Consider the following 19,179-nt stretch of genomic DNA (forward strand, 5'->3'; position numbering starts at 1 on the left):
TGATTGTATTTATTGATTTGTTTTACTTTATCAGTCAATCATTTTTATCGTGAAGGATTGAGATTTTGTTTAATATAAAGTTAAATTAGGTGTAAAGTGAAACATTTGTTCATGTAGAAATGTAATATATTGCTTTTGGCTTATTATTAGGAGAGATGGATATTTTGGTGAATTCATCTTCATCATTAAGGTGTGTTCGACAGCTGGACTTTGTGTTCGATGAGAAGCTGCACGAAGTTGTTCAGGATGTGACGGTTGAGTACATTGTGAAGGATCCCTGCGAGTATCAAAGGGTAAGATATGAATGTTTGTGTATGGTTTGGATAAGGAATATATAATGTTAAACGTGCTGGCAAAAGTTTGTACTTATTTGCTTACACGTGAGTGCATCTGCCTAATGTGTATGAAGACAATTGTACTGTAGATTTATGTTATTAGGCATTTTAGTTATTCCATAATGAAATGAATGGCAAAAGTAGTGTATTTTAAATTGTAGAATTTAAGTTTGTGCCGATAGACGATAGGATCGTGTATCGACGATAGTCTGAGATATTGACATAAGCAGATTTCTCTGTAATAATGTATTAGATTATAATAATAATAACTATTATTTTTATTTTTATTAGGCTGCTTATTATACTTAGGCTATCAAACTTCCCAGCTATTTCACTTCAGCAATGCATTTCACACACACACACACACACACACACACACTGCGAAGGGGGATTATAGTCTGTAGTCACTGAAGTTGTCTGCTTTGACTCAGATAACTCATTAAATCCATGAAATGAAAGAGACAGAAAATGAGGAGTTGGTGTCCAACACATGTAATGGCTGCTACACGACAACACGCTCTTCTCATACATGAGAGATTAACTCTTTCACGGCATTACAAATAAAGTTAAGACAAAATAATAACAAGGCGGCAGAGCGAATTTAGGACAACGTGAGAACCACTATGGATGATAAGTTCGCTCTGCCGCCTTGTTATTATTTTCATGCACACCGCACTATAATGTGATGCATACAAAATACATAGTTTTGCCGTTACAAGTCTCCATCCACAAACAGACGTCCCAGCAAACACAGTTACGTCGTGACGACGTAACTGGACCAGACCATATTCGTCGCAGCGACGTACCATTTAATGTTCCAGTGACGTAACTTTGTGATTCCCATATCCGTCGTGGCGACGTTATAGTGGAACGTCGCTGGAACGTGATGAGAACGTCCTAAATACCAATCTGGCACGTTGTGAGGACATTACTATAAAGTACCAAATTGGTCGCAGCGACGTACTATATAACGTTCCAGCGACGTAACTTTGTGATTCCCATATCCGTCGTGGCGACGTCACAGTGGTACGTTGTCAGAAAGTGGTGAGTACGTCCCAATGACCAAACTGACACGTTGTGAAGACATAATCTCACTGTCCATAGACATACCAGATGAAGTTATAAAATTTAATTCACTGCTTTTAAAAAAGAAAACACATAATTTCTACAGATTTTAATGGTTATGGGGAATTTAAATAGTTTTTTTTTTAGTTGATAACAATTAGAGACAATTGACAAATACTTTTCTGCAATGCAAATTATAATAGAAATTAACTAACACACTTTATTCATGTATTCAGTGTTAATTTGCTCACATACCAAATCAGCACATTTAGAACATTACATATTTATTAACTATCATTTATAATAATTTATAAATTAAACAATAATACACACACAAACACTTTATTATAGTATATTCATTCATTTTATTTGGTATGTACGTTTATACATAGGTATAGCATTTATATTTTGCAGAAAAGAAAATGCGTTGTGTGAGGGATGAGCAAATATCTGGTGTTGATATGCTTTAATTCTGCTTCACTACCAGAAGCTAAATTTTAAAGATATGTAAATAGAGCAATATAGATATTTCTGTCTCTTCTTTATTATTTATCACACCCAAAATGTTAATCAGCAGTTTTTGTACAAGAAAGAGAAAAATAGTTTTCTTTTACCCCACCACGAGAGGGCAGGGTCTTCTGAAACCTCTGTAGACTGACACTTCACTCTTGATCTTTATATTGAGGGTTGGTGCAGTGTTTTGCTGAAAAAATTAGACTTCATAGCTCCCTGTGTTCCTCTGGAAAGAGTTCTTCTAGTGCACTCTGGATGTCTTAGAAACTAGAAGATGGAATAGAAAATCTGTCATATTCTTGAAATAATGTTTTCTCTATCTATCTGTCTATCTATCTGTCTGTCTCTTTTTTTAGTATGACTTACCTAGTCTTATTTCCTCCTCTTCATCTTATTCCTCATCCTAAGTCTGCACTGGCATCATCATCATCCAGTTTAACTTATTAATGTTGCTTACATTTCAGTAGAAGGACCAAAGGCTGTGAAAATGTAAATGTACATTACATTTAATTAAAAATGAAATTTGTTATAAAGTCACACATTCCCAAAAAACTTTTTGATATTAACTTACTTCACTCTTTGCTGCCTCTTCAAACTGAATCTCCCCAGCCTTCTTGAAGTCTGTGTGACCCTTTAAATTTTCAAAATAAAATTGAAAAATTATAATGTGTATGTTGTACATCAAATTACATCATTTGTTTTTTTAACGACATACATTTTCATCATGATGATATGAAGTCATATTTAAGTCATACATTATGCTTGCTTAGATTATTGTACTCTCTATGAGTAATTGAGTTGTGAAATCCAGCCCTGTAGATTACCTGTCATACTTCATGAGCCTTATGCCTTGTGTTTTCTAAAAAGGCTTCTGGTAGGTTGACACTATTGATTTCCCAGTCTTAATAGATCTTCCTTTTGATGAACTGAAAATTTAACTGATTCTTAAATCTAAAATGTATCTTTTGGTCAATGCTGTTTTTATCTGATGCATGAACAAAATGTTACACATTTTTTTTATATCCGGGCTGCCATCCAATATTTACAACAGGCTTTGTGCTTTATTACTTCTGATAAGAAAAATAGTCTCCGATTTCAATTTCTATCATGAAACTTATTTAGTACTGTTTACTGTTTACTGTTTACTTTACTTTTTACCTCCTTGAGTCTCAGAAAACATCAAGTGATGATCATAAACACATAGTATTTATTTATTTATTATTTAGTCAGTGAAATTTTCCACACTAATAACTAATCAAGATTAATTATTTTCAAATATTTAATCAACAAAATTGTTAATAATTAAAATAAAGCATTTCAATTAATTTCAATTTTTGTTCATTTTGTTCTATTCTATTCATTTAGTTTTAACAAATTATAAAAGCCTTAATGATCAAAAAGGAGGAGTGTCTCATCATCATCATGGTCAGTTTGAAGCTGCACAGCCTTTCTGTGGTCCTTCTGCTGTAAATGAAAAGAATTTTTTAGTTTTTATGCAACAAATTTTACATTGAAAGCAAACAGACAAACAAACAAAAACATTTGTTGACAAATGAAACCATTGAAACAGTAGTTCAAAACAAGACCATGAGAGCAGGTCAGAGTTTATTAGTTTGTTTATGACTGAAAAATATGTAAAAAGTTTGACATTTGGGGTAAAAAAAAATGGTTTAGCTAAAAGCACTGTATGAAAAATAATTGTGTGACTTTTTCATTTTTTTAAATGAATTGTAAGATTCAGATAATCTATATAATTTAAACTGTGTGTCTGACAAAAGCAACACATTTTACAGTAGGCTATGTATACAATATATTAATTATAGGCTAAAAAATAATAAAGTTTAGTTTAGATTAAATTAAATTAAAATATTATTCACCAAATATTAATTGATTTGAAGAAGTATTAGCTATTAATAAATAAATAAATGAATAAATAAAACTTTAGCTAGGGCTAGGCTTTATGTCATAAGGTCCCGGAACTGCAGTTGTTGCTAATGGCGCCATATGATAAACACCTCTACACATGTGCCTAGCGGAGATGTTGTGCGTTTATGCAAAATATGTGAGTAATCATATCTTTCACTTAATAACTTATGTCTTTTGTTATGAGTGTCGGATGTCGAAGGTATGATAGCGAAGATAACGCTAATCGTGTCATCTAGCAGTTGCGAGTTGAATAGCACGTGCAGCTAACGTTAGTCATTAATTACTATGTACACTTAATCTTCATTATAGTTTACATGTAGCCTACTGCAGTATTGCGCTTTTGAAATTATTTGTTTTCAAGCCCAGTTGATAATATTTTAGATGTTGTACAGCGTGGTTATTTGAAACACGTGGTTGAAATATTTCCACACGTGCTAGCATAATAGTATGTATAAAATTCACTAAATTTCTAAAATCTTTTGAAGATATTGCAGAACATTTATTTTTCCAGAGTAAAGTAAATAACAGTTTTCATCTCTGTTTTAGTAACTTATTTTGCTGAAATATTTGTAGTTGGACAATAAATGTGACATGTAGAATTTGAAACCAACAAGTAAGTCTATTTTTGTGATAGCACTGACTCTAAGGGGGTAATCTAAATATCCTAACACAACTTTGTGCTTCTGTTCTCATTCATTTTCATTTTAGTTTAGTGAATTTAACTTCCACTTTAAAAGCTTTATATGTGTTTTTAGATTGCAATGTTACAATGTTAGAATGAAATGTGATTTTACCCATTTTTTGCAGATAATATAAAGGCTTACATGGTTACATTCACTTTATTTGTTTTCGAAGCCTTTGATATGTATTGTTTTGTTGGACAACACTGGGTAGTAAGCGATATATAAAGTACAGACCAAAAGTTTGGAAACACCTTCTCATTCAAAGAGTTTTCTTTATTTTCATGACTATGAAAATTGTAGAGTCACACTTAAGGCATCAAAACTATTGGAATTATATACATAACAAAAAAAGTGTAAAACAACTGAAAATATGTCATATTGTAGGTTCTTCAAAGTAGCCACCTTTTGCTTTGATTACTGCTTTGCACACTCTTGGCATTCTCTTGATGAGCTTCAAGAGGTAGTCAACTGAAATGGTTTTCACTTCACAGGTGTGCCCTAAACATACCAAAATCAAATTTCCCAAAATTAATCCGTTATGATCAGAAAGAAAAAATGTCATATTGTTCAGACGCATTTTACGATTGAAAGGAGAGTGCAGAAAAAGCATATGTGAACCTGGAGCACTTGTCTTAAGTGTAAATTTTTCGAAATAGTTTATACATAATCTGAAAACTAAATAAATAATCTCTCCTTTGATGTATGGTTTGTTATGAGGACAATAATTTGGGTGAGATACAACTATTTTAAAATCTGGAATCTGAGGGTAAAAAAGTAGAAATTTAAAGATTAAAATGTAAAGTTAAAATGAAAGGTAATGCACTGTTAAAAAAAAATAAGATAGAAATAGTTCACCCAAAAAGGAAAATTCTGTCATTTACTCGCACTCAGGTTGTTCCAAACATATGCATTTTATTTTTTCTGCTGAAAAAAAAGGTACGCATTTTTTTGGATGAATATGTGTAACCGGTTGCTGGTCCTCACTGACTTGCATAGTATCCCCCCCCCCCCCCCCCCATATAACGGAAGCCAGTTGGGACGAGCACATATTTTGCTTAACAGCATTCTTCAAAATATCATCTTTTGTGATCAAAACTGTATTAGTATCCTTCTTTGGTTGGAGCATCATGAAGGTGCTAAAAAAAAAAGGTAAATGATGACAGAATTTACATTTTTGGGTGAACTATCCTTTTAAGATAATCTAGACTTGGAAGACAGTTGAATCTCAAAATGCAGTATTATTTTATTTTATTTTTTATAACAGTGCACAGACAGGTAAGTTGAATGTAACTGCTATCTTGACAGAAGGCTAATCACAGTGAATGTTTACAGGACATGGTTTAACCAGCAGTGGAGAGAGTCATGAAGGAGAACCACCAAATAACACCGATAATGAAGGTAAGTGTAACAGTTAAAGTGCATATTGCAAATTAGAGAGACATAATTTAGGAAATAGATTTAAATATGCTTATAAATACTCTACTGAAGTTTCTGGAGTTGTTTCATGGACCATAGATCCTAACTATATACAGTTGAAACTATGTTCGAACATCTTAATACAGGTTGCATGTTAATGCCAAGTGCAAACACATCCTTAGTTAATGCAACATAATGCTAAAGTAATGCTGATGAATAGAATGGGGCTATGCACTATAATTAAAACAAAAAAACAACACTACCATTTTTCAGGGTGTCTCTGGGTGGAGTTGGCCTTATTGGCACATCTGGCATGGGAAGCTCTTCACATCTTGATGGCATCTTTATTGATTGATTGAAGGTTTGCTTGTTGGGTAATTTTAATTTTTTATTTTCCGGTGGAATTATTACACTGTTGTAATAATAAAAGTTAAATAATAAAAAAAAGTATACTGGTATTGGGATTGACTACTGAAATTTAGTTATTCTGACACTTTTTGTATGAAAATGTACACAAGTTGTAAATTAAAGGTATAGTTCACCCAAAAATCTAAAATATGTCATTAATGACTCACCCTCATGTCGTTTCAAACCCGTGAGACATCCGTTCATTTTCAGAACACAGTTTAAGATATTTTAGATTTAGTCCGAGAGCTCTCAGTCCCTCTATTGAAGCTGTGTGTACGGTACACTGTCCATGTCCAGAAAGGTAAGAAAAACATCTTCAAAGTAGTCCATGTGACATCAGAGGGTCAGTTAGAATATTTTGAAGAATCGAAAATACATTTTGGTCCAAAAATAGCAAAAACTACCACTACGTGGACTACTTTGATGATGTTTTTCTTACCTTTCTGGACATGGACAGTATACCGTACAGGGTAGAGAGGTCTCACGGGTTTGAAACGACATGAGGGCAAGTTATTAATGACATAATTTTGCAAATTGGGTGAACTAACCCTTTAAAAGAATCATAATTAAAAGTGTTCCTTTAAGAAGGCCTACCAGTGGTTTTGCAATCCAACCGGCTTTTCTTTTGAGGGCGAGGTAGTACAGAAATATCTTTAAAAAATATATATTTTTTAATTATTTCTAGTCATATTACTTTAGTCATTTAATTGTGAACTTTTCACATACTCAGGTTCATACCTTCATCAGAGCTGCTGAGACACACTGGTCGTCTTTTCCTTTTGGGGGAGTCATCACAGCTCTCAAGTGAAGATTGCACAGCTGCTTTTTTCGACCACTTTTTAGCTCTTTCATAGTCATCTGAAGCAAAAATATGGTGAGTACAATTTGGCATTTCTTTACTGTTGTTGCAGTAATTTTCTTTTTTTGAATGGTCCTTTAAGTAAAAAGGAATACCTGTTTTAGCAAACACCCTGACCCTGTGCTTGGCCCAATTTTCTTTATCGGGCAGTTCAAGCTTTTGTATTTTTTTTGTTGCATTCATTGGTGGCCAGTAACAGTATTGTACCTGCATTAAAATAGTACAATTATTGAATTATGATATGAATAATGAAGTATTAAAACTTCAAAGTTAGAATAAGAAAGCAAGAGCAGTTGAAAATGTAAATCAAGAAAAAGCAAAAAAAAAAAGTGAATTACTTAAAGAACAGATCTCTAACAATTAGTCGACATCTAAAAGTTTTGAGAAGGGTCTGGCTTACACTCTCAGACACTTGTGCTTCTGCTAGCGACGTCACTTGCAGTCTTTATTTTTTTTATTTTGTTCTATTTATTGATAACTTTTTGTTTGAATCTCTCAACATTTTACAACCGTAGCCAGCAGGTGAAGACAAGAAAAAATAAACTAAATTACAATGTAGCTTGCAATCACTTGCACTCTACGCTACCTGTGATGTCACTTGCAATCAACACAAATCGTGCTAGTTGCCAATGGAGACAAGACGCTGTACTGGTGATTTAAAATATTAAAACTAAATTAGTTGGCCTACTACTATAACGTACAGGGTCCTGCAAGAAAAAGACATGACCTGGCCATGGCCACAGAACAGCAGAATATGAACGCAATGCACAAAGTCTTTCGTTAAGCGTTTTCCTCCTGTAGAAAAAACAAGGCAAGCAGATGTATATGAACACAATGCGCAAACTTTGTCCTCCCATACAGCAAAACGCTTAATGTGGCCTACTAACTGACTAAGATGATAAAGACAATTCAGTAGGTCTAGCCTATATGTCTTGTTGTTGATTCAAAGTATATACAGACCAGCACATATGAACATGCATTATGAAATGCATTAAGTGATTTTAAAAGGAACAGCTCCGTACAGGCAAGCAGACGAGTACAGAACGCAGTGCGTTAAATTGTACATTAAACATTTTCCTCCTATAGAAAGTCATTATAAATAAAACACATAAGGTAGATTAATGGACAAAGACAGTGATATAAACGAGTTGTAGACAGTTTATTCTATATGAAAAAATGCTTAACGCAAAACTTTGCATGTTGCGTTTATTCTGGGCTCACCTGCTTGCCTGTACATATTAGTTATGTATTTTAATAATGTAGAGAAACATATTGAGTTTGGCCTTTATCGTCTTAGTCCATTATGCCACAGTTTGCAGTATGTGAGGAAAATAATATATACATATTCATTAAAATAATGAACTGCATATTAAAATATCAAATTAAATAGCATCTTAATACATTAACACTTTTCTTTTATTGGTCGGGTGAAATATGCTAATTTTTTGAGAGAGGAATTTGGGGTTTTCGTGAGCTGTATGCAAAAATCATCAGTATTAAAACAATAAAAGACCTGAAATATTTCAGGTGGTGTGCAATGAATCTAAAATATATGAAAGTTTAATTTTTATCATTACATTATGGAAAATAATGAACTTTATCAAAATATGCAAATTTTTTGAGAAGGACCTGTAAGCCAATTAAAAGCTTTAAATTAGAGAAAAAATTAAGTTGCCAGTCAGAAGTTTAAGTCTCTTCTGTTCACCAAGTCTGCATTTATTTAATCCAAAGTACAGCAAAACAGTAACATTTGTACATATTTTTACCAGCCTATTTAAAATAGCTGTTTTCTATTTGAATATATTTCAAAATTTTATTTATTGAATATCCTCGATCTGTTTTTTCGCTCTTCTTTATTATTTTTATGTATTATAGAAGTTTCGGATCGGAACTCAGTATCGGTAGATACCGAAAATCAAATGACTCGGACTTGGAATCGAGGGCAAAAGAAACCTGATCGGGACATCCCTAATTGTAATTTAGTTTATTTTTTCTTGTCTTCACTACCTGGCTACAGTTACAAAATGTTGGGAAATTCAAACAAAAAGTAATAAAAAATTCAACAAAATAAAAAATAAAGACTGCAAGTGATGTCACTAGCGGAAGTGCAAGTGTCTGAAAGTGCAAGTCAAAGAGTGCAAGTGCAAGTCTGCAGCCAGACCCTCTTGAAAGTTTTACAAAATTACAATACAATGCCATCACACATTATTTTTAAACGTTTGTTGTTGATAAAAGTGAGACAGAATTTAATACCTCATCCTTCATAAACAACCAGATATCTGGCACCATTTCACATGTTCCCTCCTCTGAAAATTCTACAATTGCATACATTCTACAAAAAAGAAAAAATCATTATAAATGCGAAGGATGATGTGTACATTTGTCTTATACTACATATGACATCCTGTTACCTTTGATTAAAATTCATGGAGCACTGACAGAAAAATCTCACTTCTCTCTTCTGTGCTAATCTTAATAGCATGTTTTGTGAGTTCTGTTTTTGAAATCCATGAAATGGTATTGTGTTTTCTTTTGTATTTGTAGGCACCAATCAAAAATGTCATGCATGGGCTGTCGAACAGTGGCTCAGGTTTACTGTAAACATGGCAAAGCACTCTTTGTTCTTTGTCAGCCAATTGCAGGACTTCACAGCATTGACCACCGCTGAGGACATATGCACTGTCTTGGGTCTTGGTAGAGATTTTGTCTACAGTTGTTGTTTTTTTCTGTTCGATTTTCTCTTCCAGCCTCCTAGCAACCTGAATCAGTGGGTTTCTACCAGAACGCACCATCCTCTTGAGTGTCTGCAGGTAGTTTTCAAACATGAAGGCACTACAATTTTCCAGACCACCGAAGTTTTCAGCATCTTTTGCTATGTGCAGCATTGCACGTGTGTTGTAAACGAGGAATTCTTGTCCATAAAGATTCCGACCTTTTTCCACAAAATAATGCAGCAGTTCATCTGCATATTTCGAGTGGTCCTGCACAAGACTTGGACATACCAAAATTATCATGGCTATGCTAAAGGAAAGGAAGTGCAAATACATTTCATCAGGCAGTATACCCTTCAACACAATCTTCCCAGTGTAAAGAAGGAACTGACGAAACTCAGTTGCTTTCCACCTGTCCAGTTCCTCAAGACCTCTAGGCTTTCACACAAAAGTAGATGGGATGCATTTCCGAAGAGACCGCAGTCTTGCACTAATCTCTGTGATTTGGCTTGCTGAAACCCTCACAACTCTGTCTCCTCTGGTCCAGATGTGCAGGAGTCTTTTCATTACACCTAGACAAGCCTGGTGCATGTAATCAATGGGAAAACTCTGCACCATGTCTATGGGGAGGTGAGACAGAGGTGTGTTCCCATGATGATGCTGAATTTGTGATTGATTTCTGAATGTTTCATCTGTCCTGAGTTTGAGGTCAGCTGTTTCTTGGTATGTGACTCTGTTTAACCATGTACCTTTTTGCTCACATCGGTCGCAGCCAAAGTACCCAGAGAACAGTTTAATATTCTTCACTAATGCACGAGCTGGAGCATCACACACAAAGCACCTCAAATTTACTTTTATTTTTCTTCCCATGTAGTGAATCCCATGATTCATCAGATGAGCCAGTTTCCTTACTGTGTCTTCCAAAAAGCCAAGATCTGTTGGTCGACTCACACCGCTTGTCAGAGCCGTGGGGAAAATGGTGACTGGGTCTAACATGACTGCACAAAGAACTGGCCACATACATGTTTTGGAACTCTTGTACAGTGGTAAGCCATCAATGTTGAATGATAAATCAAGACATTGGAGTTCTGCTAGATCAGGAGGGTAATTTTCTAGTGCTGTTTGTAATTTCTCTGTTAGTGGAAAGTAAACGTATTCCATTCCAGATAATTGCTTTATGTCAAGTTGCCGGGGAGTGTGCAAGAGAGTCCGGGCAGTCGAGGGTAATTCATTGTGTCCATGCCTTTGTAGCAATTTGAGCAGGTTGTCAAGTGCATTATGTTTTATCTGGTATTCACTGGCCCACGTGGACAGTTCTTTTGCCAGCGACATGTCCCTACTGTCATCTTCTGCTTGTTCTTCAAGGTCAGAAGCAGAGGATACATTCAAACTGTTAATACCCTCCCATGTCGCTGCTCTTGACTGTTCTTCCACATTTGCAGAATGCAAATAGGGTTCATTGTCAGATGAACACTCTCCACAAATCATCTCCATGTCAACATCCTTTTGTGATTGTTCTTCAAGTGGAAGATCAAGTGATTGTACTTCAGCTGGTAGATTACTCTCCAGGTGAGATGGAGATCTGGTCAGAGCCTGCCTTGTTGTTCTCCAAGCATGAACATATTTCCTGTTCATCTCTCTCTTTTCAGAGCTCATTCTAAGAGACAGTTGAAGTGTTTATATTTATAGGATTTTAATCAGGAAGTAAAAATGTCAAATTTCTCCCTCAGATCAGAACTATTAATTTTTATCTATTCGGTTGTTAAGTGATGACGTAAGAAGTGCTGCTTCTGGATCCAAGTCTTGATTCACTTCACTTGAGAATATGACCTCAGCAGCCGTTTATGAGCACTGTTTATTTATATTTATCAAGCTAAACCCTTTTAAACTTACGGTGGACACTACAGTATCTGTGCTCACAGCGTTCCAAACATAAATAATTTGTATATTATACAAACACTTATTTTCATTGTCTGGCTATCATGGACTTCAGTATGGAGTTCAAGGTTAGGATTATAACATTTTCGCTAGTATTATACTATATTTGTGAGTTTATATTAGCACCTTTTGTTGTTTTCTCATGGCATCTAATAGAGCGTTTGGATACGGAAGCGGTGACACATGACGTCAGACTTAACAAGCGAATAGTAAATAAGTGTCAAGAAGAGTGGGATACATGTACAAATAATAACACTCCAATCAGCTAATCAACTCAAAACACCTGCAAAGGTTTCCTGAGCCTTCAAAATGGTCTCTCAGTTTGGTTTACTAGGCTATACAATCATGGGGAAGACTGCTGATCTGACAGTTGTCCAGAAGACAATTAAATATATATATATATATATATATATATATATATATATATATATATATATATATATATATATATATATATATATATATATATATATATATACTACTGCTATATTTAAAGGACCAAAGACATTTTATTGGTAAGATTTATTTTAACATTCTTTTTGCTTTAACTTTATCAACTTTAATGTCAGTAAAATTAATATCAAGCTTATTTTCCTCAAATTGTAAGTGTACTGATTGACAGTTATGAAGTAAAGTTTAAAAACTTTTTTTTGTGATCTTTCAACACTAAGGACAAATCCCCTGCAAGGTACATGTACTTCCCAAAGTATAATGTATGTAATATATAACTTGATTAGTTTTGATTAAACTAATTAAATAGAACTTAAATGTAAACTTTGCAAATATCTTACCTTTAAGTGTTGAAGGCGAAATGAGAGAACTGTAGTGGACAAAAACATTAAAAAAATAAAATAAATCAACATTAATGCCTTGTTAATCTTAGGGAAGTAGGCACTTACAATGCATATTCATTGATAAAATATTACTTGGCTATGTAATTTACAGTTCAAAGGAACTTAAATTGCAAATATCAAACTTGATCACCTTTAAATGAAGCTAAGGATCATTACTTGCCTTGACAATAAAGATTGTAAGAACAAAAATCAGAGGCGGCAGTAGATGTTGCAAAATCTAATAATAGAAAAGATGATATATTACTCACAATTACTAAACACAACAATACAGCCAATTTTGCATGTTTAAATCATATTAATATTGAAGATATCTGTGAAATTATGCTATAAGAATTTGTTTGACATTTAAAACAGGAAAGGATGTCAATGATCTGTTTCCAGATATCCGTGTATCTGATCTGCAAGTAATTTTTACCGTCATTTAGTTTGGGATTGGCCTGGTTTAGGCAAGTAAATGACTGACATTGTTTTAATGTATGGATAAGACAGGTGTATATACAGATATGTTCATATATAGAATACTTTCAAATTCAAATACTACTTTATTCACTAAATACTAATCAGAGCTGGGTAGTAATTGTTTACATGTAATCTGGATTATGTAATCAGATTCCAGAAATACTATACTATGGAATAAAAAGTACTTGTAATTTGATTAAATTACGTTTTAAAATACTAGAAATCAGACTAGCTATTTTTTTATGGATTAAATATTATTTACACAATAACAATAATTTATTCATAATTAATTGATTCTCCTTTATTCTTTTAAAATAATAAACGCGTACACGTTCTGAAGTATTGGCATTGAGTAGTGTTATGTGTGTGGTTGTAGTTTTTGTATTGGACTGTGAAGATTAGTGATGCTTATCAAAATTATGCCGTTAGGTGGCAGTACCAACGATGTTTCGTCCAGCAGTAAATTACTGAAGAAGAATACCGCCAACGTGACTAACGGAGGAACAAACCTAAGACAGGTAAGAAAACTGTATAATTGATTCCAAGGGCAGACATTTGTATCAAATGCAACCAATAGTGGGGAAAGGAAGAGAATCAGGTAGGAGCAGAGTGGAGGAGAACAAACACAAGGTTACGACATACAAGATCAAATAGTACAATGCATCTTATATAGAAACATCCAACATGACTGTGCGAGGTATGTGGCGTACTGTAGGGAATATATAGTTGAAAACAATTAATTTCTTAAATTCTTTTCGAAATGTTAAGACACTACTGTTACAGTTATTTACAAGCACTAATCTGAACAAGCGAATATAAAAATTTTATTTATTTTTTTAATCCCCTTTCTCTCGTGAAGAGGACGGGGGAGCTGGAGACGCAGCGTCAGATGAAGCTCGATGAAAAATCTGAACGAATGTGCCTGGTTTTAGTGATTTATAGAGATGATAGGTTAATCGAGTTAGTGTCAGTGGACCAATAGAGGGATAGGTGGCGGTAATGCACTAAAAGTTTGCGATCTGCCGTAAAACGAGGAGGAGGAGGAGACGGGTAAGAATTCTGCCAAGTTGTTATTACGCTATAAATTATTTTAAATTCTTGATCTTCATTAGTGATCGATTTTGAATCATTAGTCAGTAGTAGCACTGCAAGTGTGCTGGGGTTGATCTCACAACTAAAGTCCACGGCAAGCTTGCGAGTCGAAATAAATAGCTGAATAAAGACCGTAACAATGCAATTGGCTTTGATTATACAGATTACAGATTTCAGATTATACATTTGAACACTATTGAACACTATACTATTGAACAATTACGGTACTCGAGGCTCGACTCGGACTATGCGGTTGCTAGTGTACCCTGGTTGATTGCTAATGTACTGCTATACGGTTGCTAGGGTAACGTTACTTACGGTTAAGTCGACTTGAAATATAGAAACGTGTGGTTTTGTATTAAATATTGACCCAGATTATGAAATGCATTTATTAGGCTTAGAGTTATGGAGGACCAGGAGTGCCACTTAAAAATAAAATGAAGAATCAATTTATCAATTTAATAATTCAAACATAAAAATGTATATAAATAAATCACTTTTAAAAGGACAAATTAATAGACATTTTTAAAGTTGTTTATTTTATTCATGTTTTAAAATGTATTTTAATAATACCATAAAACAATGAATAAAAAAAAACATTTTAAATATATGAATAAATAGACACATTTAAACTGTTTATGTATTTCATGTTTTTAAACGTGGATTAATAAAACAATAAAAAAGTACATTAATAAATAATTTAAATGCACAAGTTAAATTGCTTTTTTTTTTAAAAAGCATTTGGCATTCCTTTTCTCTCTCTATTTGCCAGATGCTTTTCTTTGCCGTTTTGCCAAAAGCTTTTCTTTATCCATTTGTCAATCGAGTTAAAAAATGCCATTGGACAGTACACACGTGGGAGCAACCAATCAACTGTCGCCTCAATTTGAAGCGCCAAACTGTCACTGGACAGTTCGAGATCAAGGCTTTATCCCGCTTTATTTACTTCTGTGGGCTTCTGAGGCGCTGATTGATGGTAATGACTGATTGGCACTGTGGTGATCATTGTTGTGCAAAACATACAAATGGCAGACATTGCAAATATTTTAAGAAAACTAGCCAATGATGTGGATAGTGGTTCAAATTCTCATGTCCCAGACTGACCAACTCCAGGAGGACATAACGCCGTGGACGGTAAGAAAAGTTGCTTATCTCTTTTCTCAGATTTTGTAGTTCGTCTGTATGATAATGTGTTTGTTCACATATGACTTATGCCAATATTATTACATATAATTTGACATGTGATAAATAACATTACCCATTTTGAAACGAGGCATTTGTCGCGCCGCGCACGGTGTAACTGAGGTATTATTTTAGTCAGACACCTGCCTCATCCTGGCCTTAGTCTCACACACACAGGCGTGCATAAAACCAATGTTGCTGACGAAGCACTTTTGTGACTTTATTTTTTGCGTAAGCAATATCGCCAATATCGGTCTTGCTCTCCCAGTACAGGATCGTCTCTGTGTTGATCGTCTCGTCGGTGTTTTGGCAGAAGCTGTACATTGCCCCCAGCTGATTCATTTGTCGTTTGTTTCGATGCTGCGCTGTGCTTTAATATTTAAAAAAATATATATAGCCGCTCTTTAACCTTGCTGTATGGTGATTTTTTTTTTTTTTTTCAGATCATGTCACAGTTATAAATCAAGATTTTAGCAGGTCAGTGAAAGTGATTGCTGGTATAATGGGTCGCGTTTATTCACTATTTATATTGCTCTGTTAAAACCGAAAATCAAAAATGACTTTATTGGGGATTCAGTTTATTATTAAATATAGTATGTGACAATTTAGAGAAGAATTACGATAGATAGCCTGGTAATCCCAAACTCTGCTACTTCGCTTTGCTTCGTAGACCGAGTCTGGCATATCATAATTGAAAAGCGTTTTCTTTCTTTCAGGGCGCTTGTCTGAAGTTTAAAATCATTGGTTACCCGTAAACATAATCCCATTACGGCTCTCAGCCCACCCTCTGTTCGTTGATTGGCAGGCTGTTTTCAGACCAAAGGAAAACGGAAAACTATGACGCTTTCTCAGACTGAGTACAGAAGCTAAATGAAATCGAGTGGAAGTATGAAATCTGACGTAGTCAGGCTACCTGATAGAGCCGCTTATACTGAAACACTGATATAGGAGATGGGGAGTAGTTTCAGATGCAGCTGTAGTCTCACAAATTCCTGTGGGATATCTATGTTGGTCTATTAAGGTCTATACAGTACAAAAACTTCTGTCATATGTTTTTTCAACTTTATTTTTCAAAATAGCTGCAGTTTAAAAGCATTTTTAAAATGTCATTGTTATGGGTTGTTTACATTTGACATTTGTTTTCAAATTTACAGTTGAAGTAAATAGACTTTTCGCAAGCTATGGAGCAGAAGCCAGCAGGAGACCTTTAAGTCGTCGTAGTCGTTCTACAAGACCTCGCAGTAGCTTCACAAGAGTTTTCTGCTGCTTAAGTAGAATGACACAAAGTGTTGCACCAACAAAGTTTGAAAGGGAGGAACTGGAAGCTACAGGACTTGGAGAGAAAAAGGTTACATTTTTTGGTGGGTATTGTGTAAGTTAGTGCCCTGCATTTCAGCCCGAGCCCGACGGGCCCCGACTTATTTATGCCCCTCGGGCCAATTTTCACATTATAGCTAACATGCAGGCCGGGCCTCAGGCCTTTTTGGGTTATCCTTCTATTTATATTTTTACACATTAATAAAAAAAAATAAAATAGAAGTTGACGTCGACGATAGAAAAACAAATATAGAAAGACATTTCATAACCTCATAACTTCCATAATCTGATAATTCAACCCGTTATAATTAAACTGACATACTGACATGACAGTCTCACACACGCACGCTTTTCCGTCAGCGCGACCCACGATTATACTTCACTTATATCCACTTATTGTAGTAGTAGCTATTACATGCCTCTAAATTAATGTAGTTGGCCAACTAATAATTATAAAATGATGATTCATGTAGCGGCGAGCATGCATTTCTGTGTCTGCACCTGTTGCTGCGGGCCACGCAGCAAAGAAGAGAGCACTGGCCGAGTCTGAAAACATTGTGGAGCAGGACGAGGATGACGACGATGAAGTACAGCAATATATGCGCCTCAATCACAACATGGAAGGTGATGGACGAGATGTGCTGCTATGGCGGAGCACGAGACCCTGCTACCGCGACTGTCAAGACTGGCTCGCTCTGTGTTTAGTGTCCCGCCAGCAGTGATAGAGTGATAGAAGAGAAGAGGTCGGGGTTAAAACCTTCCACTCTGGAGCCTATTCTTTTTCTCCACGATGCTCTGTAAGAGACTGTTCTAACTTTTCATTTGACTGGACTTTATTTTCATTTAACTGTTGGAACTAATGGAAAAAAGAATGGACATGTTCTGTGGTGCATTTTTGAGGTAATATAACCTGCAAGTTTGTTTTTAATTAATTTAATTTGTTTAGATTCATTTCTCATTTCGTTTGCGAGCGCTGTTGCGAGCCTGCCTCAGTATTTCAATTTTTTTATTTTATTTTACTCCCTGTGGTTTAATAAATAAACATTTATTAAACTAACTGTCTGTGTGATATTCTTGAAGTGTTTTATATCTATGGATTTTATTGTAGCCAAGTAAAGTATTAGCGTTAATTTGAGAGGCTTAATTGATTAAATATGTTTTAGGCTACTTGCTGTCGGCTCGGCTGTTTAACGTTAATCGTCATTTTTTTTTTAAAAATGCTTCAAACATTTTTCTAAACTAACTTGATAAAGAAATGAAAAGAAACATAACACAAAACTGACCCCTTTTTTAATTGCTGCAAATAGGACAGGCTTCCGCTGTGTAATAAAATAAATAAATAAAAACTCAGGCTGGACTCGGGCTGATAATTCTGATGCGCTGGCGGACACAGGTGGGGCTAGGGCCTGAGCGTCTCGTGCAGGGCTCTAATGTAAGTTTTTTTTGTTTTATAGGTTCACAATATTAGCATTTCAAAATGCTTCTTATTTTTCTAAAAAAAAAAAAAAAAAAAATTTGCTACTTGTTGTATATGTTCATCAAACTGAAGAAGAGAGTGGTCTTGTGGATCATCCACATTTATTTGGTACAGGTTTTATGGTAGATGCTCTTAGGAGTGTCTTTTAATATTTCTTAATTCCTATATCAAAATATTGCCAGGAATCTTTAAGTGAATGGCGGAGGATGCGTGAGGAGCAGGATGATGAATATAATCAGTCTTTGATAGCAGATCAAGCCAAAGTATGTAGGGTAAACTTTATAACAGACATCCTCTGATGACATTGTGTAATCTTTCTGTCTGCATTACAATATGAATTTGTTTCAGGAACTGCAGAAGATGAATAGCGAAGAATCTGAGAAAAGACGCAGAAAGGTCAGTCTAAGTTGAGGAAATTGGGATGTTGCTGCCTTTAAGACATTATATATTTACTTTTAATGACTTATGTGTATTTGCGTAGCAGATGCTTAGAAGATAACTTAAAGCAAATTACAAGCTGAAGAATTCTACAAAAGTATCATCATAGAGAAAATAATACTAGGGCTTTAATTCAGAGTTAATAGGTTAGTCAGAAAAAATATAGATTAAACTTGGACAGACATGCACATGTGCAAAATATTGTTGCTGTTTTTCCTTATTCCATGTTTTTGATCTCTTTGGATAGTTATTAAAAGATCATTTAGGCATTGAGGGAAAGGGAGTGATTAAAAGTCCTGGTAATTGATTTTATTACGCGTTGTGACAGTGCTACAAGGCACCGCACACCGAGACAAAAAAAGACTTGTGTTTTGTTTACTATTGCAGTTTGATTTTGAAACTTGCCTGCATTATTTTAGGCTATTGATGAGAGATGAGCGCAAATCGCAAGTTTACCTGAACTTGCTCATGGTGTGCCACTAAAAGTAAAATATCCAAGCGGCTTA

General features: G+C 34.7%; 4 long non-coding RNA genes across 4 annotated transcripts; 2 read left to right on the forward strand and 2 right to left on the reverse strand.

Annotated features, from left to right (window-relative positions):
- Positions 1-1,782: 1,782 nt before the first annotated feature.
- Positions 1,783-3,036, reverse strand: LOC127970108 (uncharacterized). Its single transcript, XR_008156525.1, has 3 exons — positions 2,485-3,036; positions 2,280-2,392; positions 1,783-2,180 (listed from the first exon to the last, which is right to left on the reverse strand). It is a non-coding gene; the product is annotated as an uncharacterized LOC127970108 (long non-coding RNA).
- Positions 3,037-5,808: 2,772 nt separating this feature from the next.
- On the forward strand, positions 5,809-7,275 carry LOC127970133 (uncharacterized). The gene is made up of 3 exons (XR_008156534.1): positions 5,809-5,920; positions 6,212-6,299; positions 7,077-7,275. It is a non-coding gene; the product is annotated as an uncharacterized LOC127970133 (long non-coding RNA).
- On the reverse strand, positions 6,679-9,762 carry LOC127970112 (uncharacterized). The gene is made up of 4 exons (XR_008156526.1): positions 9,617-9,762; positions 9,459-9,537; positions 7,301-7,412; positions 6,679-7,204 (listed from the first exon to the last, which is right to left on the reverse strand). It is a non-coding gene; the product is annotated as an uncharacterized LOC127970112 (long non-coding RNA).
- On the forward strand, positions 9,312-13,824 carry LOC127970006 (uncharacterized). The gene is made up of 3 exons (XR_008156473.1): positions 9,312-10,557; positions 10,791-11,485; positions 13,597-13,824. It is a non-coding gene; the product is annotated as an uncharacterized LOC127970006 (long non-coding RNA).
- Positions 13,825-19,179: the final 5,355 nt, after the last annotated feature.

This window comes from Carassius gibelio, chromosome A4 (genome assembly GCF_023724105.1).
Source record: "Carassius gibelio isolate Cgi1373 ecotype wild population from Czech Republic chromosome A4, carGib1.2-hapl.c, whole genome shotgun sequence".
Lineage (NCBI taxonomy): Eukaryota > Metazoa > Chordata > Actinopteri > Cypriniformes > Cyprinidae > Carassius > Carassius gibelio.